The 17,770-nt window shown below is 41.2% G+C and overlaps 1 protein-coding gene and 1 pseudogene across 3 annotated transcripts in view; both read left to right on the forward strand.

Moving 5' to 3' along the window:
• The window catches only part of CACNB2 (calcium voltage-gated channel auxiliary subunit beta 2), a 510,382-nt gene that overhangs the window by 18,384 nt on the left and 474,228 nt on the right, over positions 1-17,770 (forward strand). The gene's annotated exons all lie outside the window — the stretch shown is intronic.
• On the forward strand, positions 12,474-12,558 carry LOC127483659 (U4 spliceosomal RNA; annotated as a pseudogene).

Raw genomic sequence — 17,770 nt, forward strand, 5'->3', positions numbered from 1 at the left:
TTACAATGGCTTCCCCCCCATAACTTCCCTCCCACCCACAACCCTCCCATCTCCTGCTCCCTCTCCCATTCCATTCGCATCAAGATTCATGTTCAATTATCTTTATATACAGAAGATCAATTTAGTATATATTAAGTAAAGATTTCAACAGTTTGCACCCACACAGAAACACAAAGTACAAAGTGCAAATTGTACAATACATTAAGAACAGAGATCCTACATGGGGAGTAAGTGCACAGAGACTCCTGTTGTTGACTTAACAAATTGACACTCTTGTTTATGGTGTCAGTAATCACACTAGGCTCTTGTCATGAGTTGCCAAGGCTATGGAAGCCTTTTGAGTTCGCCGACTCTGATCTTACTTAGACAAGGTCATAGTCAAAGTGGAAGTTCTCTCCTCCCTTGATGCAGAGAAAGGTACCTCCTTCTTTGATGGCCCATTCTTTCCACTGGGATCTCGCTTGCAGAGATCTTTCATTTAGGTGTTGTTTGTTTGTTTGTTTGTTTTTTGGCAGAGTGTCTTGGCTTTCCATGCCTAAAATACTCTCATGGGCTCTTCAGCCAGATCCGAATGCCTTAAGGGCTAATTCTGAGGCCAGAGTGCCCTGAAGAACCGAACAGAGCTCAACATTCTTTCAAAACCACAATAGAAACTCCCCATTCTCCTCTCCTCCCAACCCCTGGAAGCTTCTAACTGACTTTCCCATTTCTATGAATTTCCCTATTCAAGATACTTCATATCAGTGGAATTTTATAATATTTGTTCTTTTTGTTTGAACTGTTTCACTTAGCATAATGTTTTTCAAGAGTTGTCCATTTTGTGGGATCAATATTTCATTCCTTTTTATGAGTGAATAGCAATATTCCATTGTACTCAATTTGACTCTGTGTTTATTCACTTATGTGGTGATGCACAATTGGTAGCTTCTACCTTGGTGACTCCTGGGATTCTGCCTCATACGTGTTGAAATACAAGTATCTGTCCGGTTCCTGCTTTCGGTTCATCTGTGTTTCTACCCAGGAGTGGAATGGCTGGGTCACATGGAAATGCTGTGTTTAGTTTGCTTGAGGAATTTCAAAGCTGTTTTCCACAGAAGGTGCACCACTTTGCAGTCCCACCAGCAACACAGGAACATTCCAACTTCATCAAGTGCTTATTTTCCTCTTTGTTTCTGTTTTTTTGTTTGTTTGTTTATTATTGTAGTCATCCAAAGTAGATGTGAAATTGCACGGAACTGTGTCTTTGATGTGCATTTCTCCAATGATTAAGGATGCTGATCTTCCCATGTGCTTATTGGCCATTTGTGATTCCTCTTTGTAGAAATATCTATTCACATCCTTTACCTATTAAACAAAATAGACTAATCTTAGAGCATCTTAAAATTCACAGCAAAGTTGAATGGAAAGTTCAGAGATTTCCTTTCATCCCCTGTCCTCATACATGTATTATTGCCTCCCCTATTATCAATAGTCCCTGGGAGAGCCTACAATGACTATTATCATCTAACATGTATGTTAGGACTTCACATGGTGCCACATTATAGCTACATTATAGCACTCTTGATGGTGTACAGTCTATGGCTTTAGATACATGAATAACAACAGGTAGCCACCATTGTAGTATCTTACAGAATAGTTTCACTGCCCTGAAAATCCTCTGTGCTCTGCCTCCATGCATTCCTCCCTGTTAACCTCTGACAACCACTGATCTTTTCATTGTGTCCATAGTTTTGCCATTTCCAGAATGTCATGTCATGTGTGGTCTTTTCAGATGGGCTTCTTTCACATCGCAATGTGTGTTTAAGTGTCCTCTTGTCTTCTCAGGGTTTGATGGTTCATTTGCTTTTAACATAGTTGATTTATTCATTCCTCTGTGGATGGACATCTTTTGGCAATTATGAATAAAGCTGGTATAAACCTACACGTATAGGTTTTTGTGTAGGTATACATTTTCAGCTCCTTTGGGTAAATACCAAAGAGAACAATTACCAGACCAGATCAGATGGTAAGACTGTGTTAAGTTTTGTAAGAAATCACCAAACAGTCCTCCTAACGTCCACACTGTATTGTATTCTGGCCAGCAATGAATGAGAGTTCCTGTTGCTGTACCTCTTTTCCAGTATTTGGTGTCGTCTGTGTTCTGTCTGGAGTTGGCCTTTATTTTTCATTTCCCTGATGACATCTGACATGGCTTATATACAATATGTTGATCTTCTTAGGTAAGGTGTCTGTTAAGAGCGTTGGCCCGTTTTTTTAATTTAGATTGTCCATTTTTTTTTTTACTGTTGATTTTTAAGAGCTTAATGGTATGTTTTGGATACAAATCCTATATCAGATAAGATTTTATGAATTATTTTCTCCTATTCTGTGGCTTATTTTATTCTATTGACAGTGTGTTTTCCATAGCAATAATTTTTTGTACACACTGATTTTTTTTTATTTATTTATTTGAAAAGCAGAGTTACAGAGAGGCAGAGAGAGAGGTCTTCAATTTGCTGGTTCACTATTCAAATGACCGCAACAGTCAGAGCTGTGCTGATCTGAAGCCAGGGGCTAGGGGCTTCCTCTGGGTCTCTCATATAAGTACAGGGGCCCAAGGACTTGGGCCATGTTCTACTGCTTTCCCAAGCCATAGCAGAGAGCTGGATCAGAAGTGGAGCAGCCAAGACTTGAACCAGTGCCCACATGGGATGCCAACACTGCAGGAGGTGGCTTTACCTGCTATGCCACAACGCCGGACCCAGCAATAATTTTTATTCTATTGAAACCCATCTTATGAATTTTTTCTTTCATGAATAGTGTCTTTGATGTTGTATTTAGAAAATGACCAACAAATCCAAGGTCATCTACATTTTCCCTATGTTATTTTCAGGGATTTTTATAGTTTTGTTTAACAATTAGGTCTGAGACCCACTAGTTGATTTTTGTGAAGTAGTTTGAACATCATTTGTTGAAAAAATTTGCTTCATTTTGGCCTTTTCTTTTTTGTCAGAGATCAGTTGCCTGTACCTAAGTGGATCTATCCTGAGTTGTCTGTTATGTTCCCTTGATTTATTAGCCTATTCTTTCACCTTTACATCATATTTGATCACTGTAACGTTATAGTAAGTATTCAAGTCAGGTAGTGCCAGTCTCCAACCTTGCTCTCCTATTCTGGATTTTTGCCTTTCCATATAAACTTTAGAATCAATCTGCTGATAGCCACTAAACTTTTTAGGATTTTGTTTGCATTGAATGTATCTATCAGTTTGGAAAGGGCTACCTTACTGATATTGAAACTTCTTCCTCATGAATATAGAATATCTCTCCTTTTATTTGATTCTTTGTTTTCTTGCATCAGGTTTTATGCTTTTCTAAATATAAATCTTGTGCTTATGTTGTTAATTTTATAACCATGTATTTCATTTCTGGGGATGTTAATATAAATAGTAATGTATTTCTAATTTAAATTTCCATTTGTTCGTTGTTCATATACAAGAATATGATTGATGTACTTTTTAAATCTCATATTCTGCAAAATGGCTATAATTGCTTATTAGTTCCAGAAGTCTTTTTGTTGATTCTTTTGGATTTTCTGTGTTAAAAATCATGTCGTCTGTGAACACAGTTTTATATCTTCATTCATAATGTGCACATCTTTTATTTCCCTTTTTTGTCTTATTCCATTAGCTAAGAAATGCCCACTGAAAAAGACAGATAAAAGAAGACATTCTCACCTTGTTTGATGTTAGAGGGGGTTTCCAGTTTCTGACCATGAAGTATGATGTTAGCTGTACCTTTTCGCATATATCTTACCAAATTGAGGAAATTCTCCTTGTAGTATTCATTTACTGAATTTTTTATCATAAATTGGTGTTGAATTTTGTCAACTGCTTTTTCTGCATCTATTGAGGTGATAATGTGATTTGTTTTTTGGCTTATTGATATAAGAGATTACGTCAACTGATTTTCATTTTAAAATTTTTATAAAGTTTTGATTGATATGAAATACTTGTACAGGTTTATGGGGCACAGTGCAGTATTTCAACACATGCGTATGACATGAACTAACTGGATCTGGCAATCGGCATCTGGACTTCGCCATCCTTCCCCAACGTTTGAAGTCTACCCTCATCTCTCCCCCACTTTTTTATACAGTATATATTACATAATTTATACAGCATATATTATATAACTGCTTCACTGTCACATGAAATAGTAATAGAACCTAACACATTTTTTAAAGATTTATTTATTTATTTGAAAGTCAGAGCTACACAGAGAGAAGAGAAGCAGAGAGAGAGAGAGGTCTTCCATCTGATGGTTCACTTCCCAATAGGTTGTAATGGCCAGAGCCCCACTGAACCGAAGCCAGGAGTCAGGAGCTTCTTCCAGATCTCCCACGTGGGTGCAGGGGCCCAAGGATTTGGGCCATCTTCTACTGCTTTCCCAGGCCATAGCAGAGAGCTGGATCAGAAGTGGAGCAGCTGGGTCTGGAATCAGTGCCCATATGGGATGCCGCATTGCAGGCCAGGGTGTTAACACACTGGGCCACAGTGGTGGCCCCTGACACATTTATCTAACTCTGATTCGGTACTCTTTATCCAACCTCCTTGTACTCTTCCTCCCTCCTCCCACAACTTTCCCAGATTTTCAAATGTTGAACCAATTTTGCATACCTGAGATAATCCTACTTGGTGGTGGTGTTGAATTCCTTTTAGACAGTGTTGAATTCAATTTGCTGATATTTTGCTGAGAATTTTAGCATCTATGTTCATGAGATATACTGGTCTGTAGTTTTATGTTCTTGTAACATCTTTTTCTGGTTTTATTCTTGGAATAATACTGCCCTCATAGAATGAGTTAGGAAGTACTACCTCTGCTGCTTTCCTCTGAAAAAAATTGTAAAAGATCATTAAATCTCTTTCTTTAAATATGTGGTAGAATTCACCTATGGACCCTCTGGGTCTGCTTCTTTTGGTGTTGGCAGGATTCAATTTCTTTAATAGATAAAGGCTTATTCAAATTGGTTGTTTCTTGTTATGTGAGTTTGGAGCGATTGTCTTTCCAAGAATTGATATGTTTCACCTACATTATCAAATTTTGTAGGTATAGAGTTGTTCATAATATTTCTTCATTATTCTCTTAATGTCTGTGGGATCTGTAGCAATGTCCCCTCTTTCATGTCTAATATTATTAATTTGTGTTCTTGTTTTTTTTTTTTTTTCCTTAGCTTGGCTAAAGGCTTACTGATTTTATTGAAATTTTTAAATAACCAGCTTTTGGTTTCATTGATTTTTTATACTGATTTCATGTTTTCAAATTTCATCTTAATTTTTTATTGTTTCTTTTCTTCTGCTTACTTGTGATTTAAATTGCTCTTCTGAGGCTGGTGCTGTGGTGCAGTGGGTTAACACCCTGGCCTGCAATGCGGCATCCCATATGGGCGCCGGTTCTAGTCCCAGCTGCTCCTCTTCTGATCCAGCTCTCTGCTATGGCCTGGGAAAGCAGTAGAAGATGGCCCAAGTCCTTGGGCCCCTGCACCCACGTGGGAGACTCAGAAGAAGCTCCTGGTTCCTGGCTTCAGATCGGCACAGCTCCGGCCGCTTCGGTTATTTGGGGAGTGAACCATCAGATGGAAGACCTCTCTTTCTGTCTCTACCTCTCTCTGTAACTCTTTATTTTCTTCTTCTTTTTTTTTTTTTTTTTTTTTTTGACAGGCAGAGTGGACAGTGAGAGAGAGACAGACAGAGAGAAAGGTCTTCCTTTGCCATTGGTTCACCCCACGATGGCCGCTGCGGCCAGAGCACTGCGCTGATCCGATGGCAGGAGCCAGGTACTTCTCCTGGTCTCCCATGGGGTGCAGGGCCCAAGGACTTGGGTCATCCTCCACTGCACTCCCTGGCCACAGCAGAGAGCTGGCCTGGAAGGGGGGCAACCGGGACAGAATCCGGCGCCCCGACAGGGACTAGAACCCGGTGTGCCGGCGCTGCAAGGCGGAGGATTAGCCTAGTGAGCCGCGGCGCCGGCCTCTGTAACTCTTTCAAATAAATAAAATAAATCTTTAAAAAAAAGATAAATTGTTCTTCTTTTCCTGGTTCCCTAAAATGAAAGCTTAAGTAATTGAATTTGGGTCTTTCTTATCTTCTAAGCTATCCATTCAATGCTATCAGCTTCCCTGGAGGCATTGTGTTTTCTCATCCCCAAAATTTTGTTAAGTTGTGTTTTCATTTTTAGTTCAAACTATTTTAAATTTTCTCTCATTACTGTTCTTTGACTCATTTTGGCATTTTCCATGTATCTTCTGTTATAAATTTCTAGTAAAATTTCAATATGATCTAAAAACACGTATTTTATGATTTTATCCTTTTACACTTGTCAGGGTGTGTTTATGGCCCCAAATATAGTCTCTCAGAGAATGTACATGGGATATTAGGGAGAGTATGTATTCTGCTGTTGTATAGTCTATGATGTCAATTAAATCCAGTTGATTGACAGTGGGGTGTGTTCAACTGTATCCTCACTGATTTTCTGTCTGCTGGATCTATTTCGGATCAACGAGTGTTACAGTCGAGATTCACCCATTCCTCCTTGCCAGCCAACTGGCGGAAAGTGCTGCAGTTGTTCATTTGTTGCAAAATGAACAGTCATCAACAAGCCTGTAGTCATGTGGCACTAAGCGTACAGGGAGGGCATGCATTTTACAGTCCTTTGTTTGGGTCTTGGTCTGAGTGAGCCAGTGCCTCACACTGTTGCCCAGTTTTCCTTTCCCAAGTCCTTTAGACTTTGATCAAACCCTAGCAGATTAGGCTCTGTTTAGCTCACTTGAGCTCCCTGACAAGGGCATGCCTTGTTAAGAATGCCTGTGTTTTTCAAAATGGTTCCTTCTCCCCTCCCCTTGCCAGAGCAGGGCTGGGATTTTTCTCCAGTATCTACTGGAGGACTTGTTCAAACTGCTAGAGGTGAAACTCACAAAAGGGGGCCCCTAGTACTGGGTCCTCTTGGAGTTTTTAGTTCTCAGACTTGTGCCACCCAGTCTCTAGCAGTTGTCAATTACAGCTAGATCTGGAGGAGTATCTGCGTGGAGGAGGTTCTGCTGATGAGTGGCAATCTCTTTGTTCATTTGTCCAGTTTCCGGGGCAGTGCTGTGTCCTGTCCTGACAGCACAGAGGCAAGCCTCTCTAAATCCATCTGACGTGCATCCATCTCCTCACCCAGGTATCCATCTCCAGCTCCAAACCAATCTGGAACAAGAGGTGGTCAAATCCTAACCACTAAAAATCTCCTACTGCCTGCCCTGAATACCCCGGTGTATTGATAAGTGACCTGCCTGGCTGGCAAGAGTGAGCACTACCTCGGTTTTCAACTTACCCATGCAAAAAAAAAAAAAAAAAAACAACCAGGCGCAAACTGAAGTGCTGTGTGTCGAGGGAAGACTGCCACGCTTACCCAACCACTTCAAAGCACCTGCTCAGTTTACAAGTACAGCCAGCTGTGCTCTCTTGCTGCTGTGTGCGCATGCACCCTCAATAAACCTTGTCTGGGTTGCATGTTGGCCTCTTGTCAATTTCTTTTTTTTTTTTTTTTTTTTTGACAGAGTGGACAGTGAGAGAGAGAGACAGAGAGAGAAAGGTCTTCCTTTGCCGTTGGTTCACCCTCCAATGGCCGCCGCTGCAGCCGGCGCACCGCGCTGATCCGATGGCAGGAGCCAGGATCCAGGTGCTTCTCCTGGTCTCCCATGGGGTGCAGGGCCCAAGCACTTGGGCCATCCTCCACTGCACTCCCTGGCCATAGCAGAGAGCTGGCCTGGAAGAGGGGCAACCGGGACAGAATCCGGCGCCCCGACCGGGACTAGAACCCGGTGTGCCGGCGCCGCAAGGTCGAGGATTAGCCTATTGAGCCACGGCGCCGGCTAATTTCTTTTTTTTTTAACTTTTATTTAATGAATATAAATTTCCAAAGTACAGCTTCTGGAGTACAATGGCTTCCCCCCCATAATTTCCCTCCCACCCGCAACCCTCCTCTTTCCCGCTCCCTCTCCCCTTCCATTCACATCAAGATTCATTTTCAATTCTCTTTATATACAGAAGATCAGTTTGGCATATATTAAGTAAAGATTTCAACAGTTTGCACCCACACAGAAACACAAAGTGAAAAATACTGTTTGAGTACTAGTTATAGCATTAAATCACAGTGTACAGCACATTAAGGACAGGGATCCTACACGAGGAGTAAGTGCACAGAGACTCCTGTTGTTGACTTAACAAATTGACACTCTTGTTTATGGCCTCAGTAATCACCCTAGGCTCTTGTCATGAGTTGCCAAGGCTATGGAAGCCCTTTGAGTTCACCGACTCTGATCATATTTAGACAAGGTCATAGTCAAAGTGGAAGTTCTCTCCCTTCAGAGAAAGGTACCTCCTTCTTTGATGGCCCATTCTTTCCACTGGGATCTCGCTTGTAGAGATCTTTCATTTAGGTCTTTTTTTTTTTTTTTTTTTTTTTTTTTTTTTTGGTCAATTTCTATTTGCAAGTGAGCCAAAGAACCTGGGCCAGGAGCTATGACCTTACTCATTGGTTGTTTATTTTTCAGCTTTTCACTTATTCAAATAGATTGGCAACTTCTAAGACCTTTATATATGGAATAGGAAACTGGAAGTCTCCTTGGCTATTTTTTTTTTTTGAATTGGGTTGTTTGTGTTTTTGTTGTTGAGTTAGGAATTCTTTACATATTCTGGATATATGAGTATGTATAAACGTATTCCTTATCAGATATATAATTTACAAATATTTCCCCATTCTGTTGTGTTTTTTTACTTTCTTGATAATGTCCTTTGATGCACAAAAATGTTTTTAATTTTGATGAAGTACAGTTTATCTGTCTTATCTTCAATTGTTTATGTTTTTGGTGTTTTATCTAAGAATCTATTACGAAATTCAAGGTGACGAAAATGTACTTCTGTATTTCCTTGACTTGCTTGTTTGAACACTTATGTCTTGGGCACATGGCATATACAATCTTACTTAATCCCTACCACAAACCTGTGTAATATTATTGCCCCCTTTTGATTGATAAAAACACCTAAGCTTAAAATATTAAGTTACCCACAATTGTGCAACCAGAAAAATGATAGGACAGAGATTTGAACTAATGTTTCCAGATTCTTGACCAATACTAATTTTGGTGTTCAGGAATGAGATATCATAATTTATAGAATTTCTTAGGACTTTCCAACCTCGTAAGTTATTCCAAAAATAATTCCAACAGCTTTTCATGGATTTTAGTCATTATCATGGATATATAAAAATTTCATTTAATAAATCAAAAGTACTAAATTTAGTAGCATTAGTGAAGTACAGTGAGTGTTCAGACACTGGAAAGTGCCAGCCAGCTGCATTCAGAGAGATTCAAATAATGTAACATTTGGATTTCCTAGTAAGGTGAGCAGAACTACTAAGAATCCCACGGAGAAACTGCCAACTTAAGCACTCATGTGCTTCTAAAACTTCCTTCTTGGAACAGCATTCACAACATTTAAATAAAGCATACAATGTGTATAAACTTCTGCATATTCATTTGACATGCCAGAATGACTCATTGTTAGTAGCAGACAAGGCCAGAAACACACATGGCACATTGAACATGGCGGGTTACAATCAATCAAGACCGACTGGTTTGATTGTAAATGCGCCTCTATGTTGCTTCACTTTGATTTGTGATGGAGAATTATAACCACTCCCTAATTTCTCAACTTATCTTCCTCAGGATTTGGAAAAAACATACATTTTCTGAGAAATGTCGAGAAAGAACTCTTGCATGGAAATACTAATTAGAATCAGGTCTGGGTTCTCCCGGTCTAAAACCCATGTTCTTCCCATGACCATACCTGGCAACCTCCCACGAGAGGCTAAGAAAGAAGGGGGACGGGAAAGCCCTTTGGGTCTTTTGAGCAGGAGGTCTTTGGTGTGACATCTCAAGGTGACCAGCTGTAGTGCCCCGTTGCTGCTGTGACCCCTGACCCCACACTCATTGGCTTAGGTCAATGAAGATGCACTCTGTTGTAGTTCTGGCGGGCAGAACTGGACTAAAGTCAGTGTTGGCAGGGCTGGTTCCTTAGAGGTTCTGCTGGAGAGCATGGGTTTTTGTTGCTTGAACTGGATACCTTTGTTTCTTAGCTTGTGGCCCTGTCTTAGTCTGTTTGTGCTACTTAACAAAAGGCTACAGACTGAATAACTGAATAAAAAGCAGAACTGTATTTCTCATAGTTACGGACTCTGGCAGTCCAAGGTGAAGGTGCCAGTAGGTTTGGGGAGGGTTCTGTGTCCATTTCCAAGGTGGCACTTATTGCTACATCCTGTGCAGGGAAGGAGCGCTGTGTCCCCAATGGCAGTAGGACCATAAGGAGGCAAATGCCCTCCCACAAGCCCTTTTATACAATGACCTAAGCCTTCCTCACATCCTCCCTTCTTGCTACTGTTGCATTGGAGGTTAAGCTTCCATGTGAAGTTTGGAGGGAAGAGCATCATTCACACTGCAGCAGGCCCCTTCCTCCACATTCAGAGCGCATCCCTCCAGTCTCCACTTCCGTCATCCCATTTCCCACTCCTCCCACCTGACTCCGCCTTCCTTCCTCTGTAAGCACCATTGTGGCTACATTGGCTAATCTAAATAATCTCTCCACCTAAACACCTTAAGATTAATCACATCTGCAATAGTCATGCACCCCTTCATGATAAAGATACAGCCGAAGAAAGGCATTGCTAGGCAATTGTGTCATTGTGCAAACATAGCGGGTACTTAGACAAGCATACACATTGTATGTTTTATTTAAATGTTGTGAATGAGTGCGTGGTACAGGATAGAACCTATTGCTCCTAGCTCCAGACCTGCACTGCATGTTACTGAACTGAATACTGTAGGCAATTACAAAATGGCCATCATTTGTGAGTCTACGCATACCTAGACATAGAAAAGGTACAGTAAAGTATCATAGGAAGGGTAAACAGCGGCGCACTTAGAGTGAATGGAGCCGGAAGGACTGGAAGCTGCTCGGGATGTGTCAGGGAGTGAGTGGTGAGTGAAGGCAGAGGCCTCAGACAAGACCGCCCACTGCTGTAAACAGTGTACACTTCCGTGACATTCAACTCACTTCATAGCTTCTTTCTTCAATATGCAGTTAATCTTAATTTACTGTAAATCTTTTGCTTTATAAATGTACATTTTTAAGCTTTTTTATTGTTTCATATTAACACAGCTTAAAATGTGCACTAAAAAGCAATATAAAAATATTTTCTTTATCTTATCCTATAAGCTTTTGACTATTAAAAACAATTTTTTACCTTAAACTTTTTTTGTTGAAAATTAAGATAAACATACACATTAGCCTATGACTACATAAGGTCAAGATTGTCATTTTCATTTCCCACTCTTGTGGTGCCAGGTGGTAAATTAGGTTTATTTTTCCTCTAATGGCCTTCTAGTGTTCCTAAGAGTAGCTATTAAAATTTTTATTCTTTCCCTTTTTATTTGTGGTTCCATTTTTACCATGTATTAAGGTCTCTTATATACATGGGTCTGCCTCTGATCTCTCCTTTCTCTTTTATTAGTCTACTTTGCTGCCATTACCATGCTGATTTAATTAATATGACTCTTTGGGACGTGTTAATAATTGCTACGATATGCTTCCCTTATAGTTGCTGTTCTTTGTTTTTACAATGACTTGGCTTTTGAGGACTTTCACTTTTTCTTTCTCTTTTGAAAATTAAAATATAATTTACATATCATAGTTTCAAATTTGTATTAGAGTAGCACACATAGAGGAAAGCACACACATCATTACTGTAGAGTGCTATGCATTTTCACCAGGTGAACATATTTCCATATTCGCATTCAAATTAAGAAACTCAATGCTGCCCAGAAGATCTTAGCTGGATTTGTTGCAGTTTTAACTGAAGGAGGTGGAAAAGGTTTAAACAACAGCAAAAAAAAAAAAAAAAAAAAAAAGACAAATGAGTGGGCCATAGAATGATTCCCTTTTTAGCTGAAACAAAAGTGTATCTTTTCAAAAATGAGCTTCCACTGATATATATGCTTGATATTCCATAATGAGTACATGGAATCTCTGTGCACGTAGTTGGAATGCAATTTATAATGGCCTTTTAGCTTTTCTCTCTTTTACTTTTATTTATTTTAAAATTAATTTATTTATTTTTATTTGGAAGGCAGAGAATTTTCCATCTACTGGTTCACTCCCTAAATTCTCACAACAGCCAGGGCTAGGCCACTTTGCAGTCAGCAGCCCAGAACTCAATCCAGATCTCTCATCTCATGTGGGTAGCAGCATCTAACTACTTGAGCTGTCACCTACACTACAAGGTGCACATTAGCAGGAAGGTGAAATGAGAAGCAGAGCCAAGATTTGATGCCAGGCACTCTGATACAGGATGTAGGCATCCCAAGCAGCAACTTAACTGCTATACCAAATACCGACCCCAGCTTTGCACAGTGGCAGTATATCATAGCCAATGAGTTTTATCCGAGGTGCGATTATTGCTAATTGAAAACTTTCCCTAAATGCTGGCCCCTTCTCTCTCTCTCTCTCTCTCTCCCTCTCCCTCTCCCTCTCCCTCTCCTTCTCTCAAAGAGTTTTTTATTATTTATTTGAAAGAGAGAGGTCTTCCACCTGCTGGTCCACTCCCTAGATGGCCGTAATGGCCGGAGCTGGGCCCATCCGAAGCCAGGAGCCAAGAGCGTCTTCCAAGTCTCCCATACAGGCACAGGGGCCTACGGACTTGGGCCATCTTCTACTGCTTTCCTAGGCCATAGCAGAGAGCTGGATCGGAAGTGGAGCAGCCGGGACTCGGACCAGCACCCATATGGCCAGCACTGCAGGCAATGGCTTTACCCACTACGCCACAGCGCTGGTCTCCATTTTCTCTCTTTTTAAAAAAACCAACTTAATGTTGGAGCTAGTTTTAAATATATATGGCCAGTTAATCATTTGATACTGTAAATGAATGGCTCCCAGGACAGATGAAGCAAGTGCTGTCTGACCTTACCCTGAGATAACAACACTCTCAACACCTTGTCACCTCCTGTCCTAAAAGTTTCCTCAAATCGCAATGTCCCAGAGAGAATCTCAGGTTCAAAGAAGTCCTCTACATTCATTAGTGTCTCCTCTGACTGCCCACGTTTGTGCTTTTTCTCCTTTCACTCCATGCTTATCCTTTGCAAAGTCAGCCTCCCTGGGTACCATCAAAGGCATTAAACTAAATCACATACTTGTGGTAGTCAGAATTAATGTCTCCTCGAAGATGCTGACATACTAATCCCAGGAATCTGCAAATATGCTTCCTAAGTCAGAAGGGATTTTGCCAGTTGACTATGGTTAAGGACTTTGGGGAGATGGCAGATGGGAGTTGAAGATGCAGATAGAATCAAAGCTGCCAATTCACTTATCTCACATAAAGAAATCGTCTTGGATTATCTGTGTGGAATCATAGTGTTATCAGAAGTGTCCTCAAAAGAGGGATGCAGAGGACAAAGACTTGAGCCACCACTGCTGGCTCCGGCATGCTAGCCGCATACACAGGGAAAAGGAATTCCGAATGCTTCCACGAGATTACCACTTCATAGTTTTACCCAGGCATGACCCTGAAAGTCATGTAGAGATTCAGAAAGCTGGTCTAGAACCTAAAATAGTTCTTTCTCTTATTTACGGTCAAAGCCAAGGTGCCCATGACTAAATTCACCCCATCTTTCCTTCCGCCTGAAAAGAGCTTGAGAAAAATGTTATAAAGTATATGAGAATACTTCATGGGAAGTATTGAAGAGCTAAGTTTATTTTTGTGCAAAAACATATTTGTAATCAATGCATTTGAGGGATGTTCAAACAGTTCTTGAAAATTGCATATTATGAAGAAACTGCATAGAATCCAAAATGTTCTTGTACAAAAATAAGCTTTTCTTTTAATTCTATTTTCCATACCCTTGAAGTACCCTTCGATGACTATAAACCGTATAATTTGTATTTACAAAAAATTAAGCACAATCCTGAGCTACAGAAGTTCTAGTTGGATGTAACTCCGTGTTATTGGTAGCATTGTTCTGATGAAGGATTCAGTACCTCTGACACGCACAGTTGGAAAAGCCTATCCTGAACATTGCTGGCTACCACCTTCCAACCCATCTCTTACTTTGTCGCTATGAAGACTTTTAAAAATAAGGATCTGGGGACCGGCGTCGTGGTGCAGCAGGTTAATCCTCTGCCCGAGTCCCAGCTGCTCCACTTCTGATCCAGCTCTCTGCTCTGGCCTGGAAAAGCAGTAGAAGATGGCCCAAGTGCTTGGGCCCCTGCACCCGCGTGGGAGACCCGGAAGAAACTCCTGGCTCCTGGCTTAGGATTAGCGCAGCTCCAGCCGTTGCTGCCATTTGGAGAGTGAACCAACGGACGGAAGACCTTTCTCTCTGTCTCTCCCTCTCACTGTCTGTAACTCTACCTCTCAAATAAATAAATAAAATATTTTTTAAAAAATAAGCATCTGTGTCAGAGGTTTGGCATAGTGGCTAAGACATCTTGTAGTGCTCATGTGCCGTATCAGAGTGCCTGGGATGGAGTCCCAGCTCCACACCCGATTCCAGCTTCTTGATAATGCACATCCTACAAGACAACGCATGATGGCTTAAGTAATTGAGTCCCTGCCACCCACATGGGAAACCTGGGTTGAGTGTCAAGCTCCTGACATCAGCATGACCCAGTTTGGCTGTTGCAACCATTTGGAGAATTAACCAGCAGGTGGTAATTCTGTCTGTTTGCCTGCCTGCCTCTGCCTTTCAAATAAACAAAATAAATAAAGAAAAAAAATTTTAAATGTATCAGGTCATGTCACTTCCAGCATAAAGCCTTCAATGACTTCTCTTAATTTATAGGAGAAAATCTCAGATTTTTAAATGACTTTCAAGACTTTTTTTCAATAGCCTCTTTTTTTCCCCCAAGCCCCGTTCTTTCCACCCTGAGATTTCACAGCTTCATGCCCTGGCCTGTCCAGAGTTTTGGGCTCTGGCTGTCCAGTCAACGCCTACCCACTGAACACACACTACACTTCTCTGCCTCTTTATTTGTTCTCTTGCCAGAATGTCTTTCCCGGACATCTTGGCAAATCTTACCCCAACGTTATCTAAAGCCAGACGTAATCTCCCCTGAGTTTGAAGAACCTGGTAGAGCACTCATCTGCGACCTTCTGGGGTGATAGTTCTTCCAGTCTGTCTTAGCTGCCCTACAAACATAAACCTTTCAGGGAGAGAAGGACAGGAGACAGAAGAAACAACTCCTTACACACTGATGAATGCCACAGTCTTGTGCCTGCCCTTATGGTAGTGTGTAGTTCAGATTTAAATCAATTGAAATTAAGTCAAGGTAAAAATCTCGTAGTCTGTCCACCCACATTCCCACGATCAGTGGCCGCCTCTGTGGTCAGTGACTGCCTGCTGGAGAGCGCATAGAGCATTCCCCTCATCACAGAAAGGACTGTGTGTTCCTGTAATCTAGAACCGGCAAATGATCAACAGATGTCCAAGGAGGAAAGAAGGAGAGTTACAGGGAGGGGAAGAAAATGTAATTCTAAAAGGATGTCGGGAAAATTGTCCAAGGTTTAGAAATAGGCAAAAGCAATTTCTGAGTGGCCCTGAGCAAAGGGCCAGCAGACCCTCTGGGGGTTATTTGATTCTACAGGCCTTGTACCTTTCCTTTCTCTTATCTGGGTCAGAAGTTATCTCCTAGAAAACTGATAGAAATGTAAATAAGTCTTTCCCTCAGTGATGCAAATAAGTTTTTACATTAATTTTCCCCCAAAGAAACCTTTTATTTAAGGAGTACAGATTTCATGCATTTCATAGGTACTTTAGGAATATAGTGATTCTTCCCACCATACCCGCTCTCCCACCCCTCCTCCTCCTCCTCCCTCTCCTATTCCCAGTCCCATTCTCTACTAAGTTCCATTTTCAATGAACTTAATTTTCTTAAAGATTTATTTATTTACTTTCAAGTCAGAGTTACACAGAGAGAAAAGGAGAGGCAAAGAGAGAGAGAGAGAGAGAGAGAGAGAGAGAGAGATCTTCCATCTGCTGGTTCACGCCCCAATAGACCACAATGGCTGGAGCTGTGTTGATCTGAAGCCAGGAGTCAGGAACTTCTTCCAGGTCTCCCATGCAGGTGCAGGGGCCCAAGCACTGGGCCATCTTCTACTGCTTTCCCAGGTGCATTAACAGGGAGCTGGATCAGAAGAAGAGCTGCCGGGACTAGAACTGGCGCCCATATGGGATGCCAGCGCTGCAGGCAGAGGCTTAACCTACTGCACCACAGTGCTGGCCCCTCGATTAACTTTATACATAGAAGACCAACTCTATACTAAGTAAAGAGTTCAATGATGCAAATAAGTTTTGTTTCACTGCAAAAACCATTCATTTCTGCCTGGCATGGAAAAACTAATCTCTAACATTATATTTTATTGAGCCATAGGGTATTAACGTGTTTTATATTTATTATTGCATTTATTTTTGTGTTCTTAACTCACTGCTCAGATTTATATCTTCCCTGACTCTGACCAGATCTTGTTATGTCACTGGTTCCCACATGGATTATAAATTGTGTAACATTTTGAACACATGTACATTTTTTATACTTTTTTCAATATCACAAAAGTGTAACTTAGGAATTGTGTGTTGTAGTAGGATGCTCAGTGGGCCCATCAGAAAGACTGGTGGGAAGAGAACCTAGTGAGCCATGGCAGCCTGCTATGTCTTTTCTTGGCTCCCGCAGTGATTACCCCAAACCTGTCCAATGTTGGCTTTGCTGACTTTCTGTTTCTGTAGGTTCTTTTACCCTCTCTACTATTTTTGTTTTATCGAGTGTGTGTGTGTGAGTGTTGTTTCAGTTTTTGATCCTTGTTCACACAAGATCTCTAGGTTGTTCTGCATGAGTTGCACTAATAGGATTTATTTTTGTTGATCAGTGCCAGAAAGGTGATGGACAGGAATGAGAGTCATGTTTTGAACTTTTTAAAAATTATACTTTAGTAGTGAGTGAGTGACACATGGAGGGCACTCCTTTGCCAGAGATCCTTTGTGAGATACTGGTCCACACATACCTAAACAAACATGAGGGTTTGAGGTAGTTTTGGAAAGGAGAAAATTGCTTCACCAAATTTATAACCAACTGATACCGTTTTGCTTATTAATATTTCCCAAAATTAATAAGCTTTGTGGGCTCTTGCCACCTATTCAGAGAGGAATTCTGAATACTGGCTCAGACCAGACAACATGGTAAGTTTTAAGGATTTTATTCAGTGAGAGAAATGTATAGGAGAGTGAGGGCCTTATCTAAGGGAGAAAGAAAAGTCTAGAGGCTAAGTTGGGGTCCATACCAAGCAGAGAGCAGGTAAGGAGCGAGACATGTGCAGGAAGCATGCAGAGGAAAGCAGGGAGTGGGGTTCTCAAAGGCCACAGCCCCGAAGGCACAGGGCAACAAAAGGCCAATCAGGGCAGAAAAAGGGAATGTGTGTTCCAGGCCTTTTATCCACTTCCGAAGGGGCGTGGTTATGTAGCCTGATTGGCAGGTGGGCATACAGGTGGGGTCCCCTGGGGCATGAGATCACACAAGGGGGCTGCTGGATGGCATGGACTCCAGCTTACAAATCTAATCAATTGTATCCTATCTGTCTGCCTGCATCACAACCAGTCTCCAAAACAGTGAAAGTGACAGAATAAATAATAAACAAATAAATCTGAAAATGT

This window comes from Oryctolagus cuniculus, chromosome 13, assembly GCF_964237555.1.
Source record: "Oryctolagus cuniculus chromosome 13, mOryCun1.1, whole genome shotgun sequence".
NCBI lineage: Eukaryota > Metazoa > Chordata > Mammalia > Lagomorpha > Leporidae > Oryctolagus > Oryctolagus cuniculus.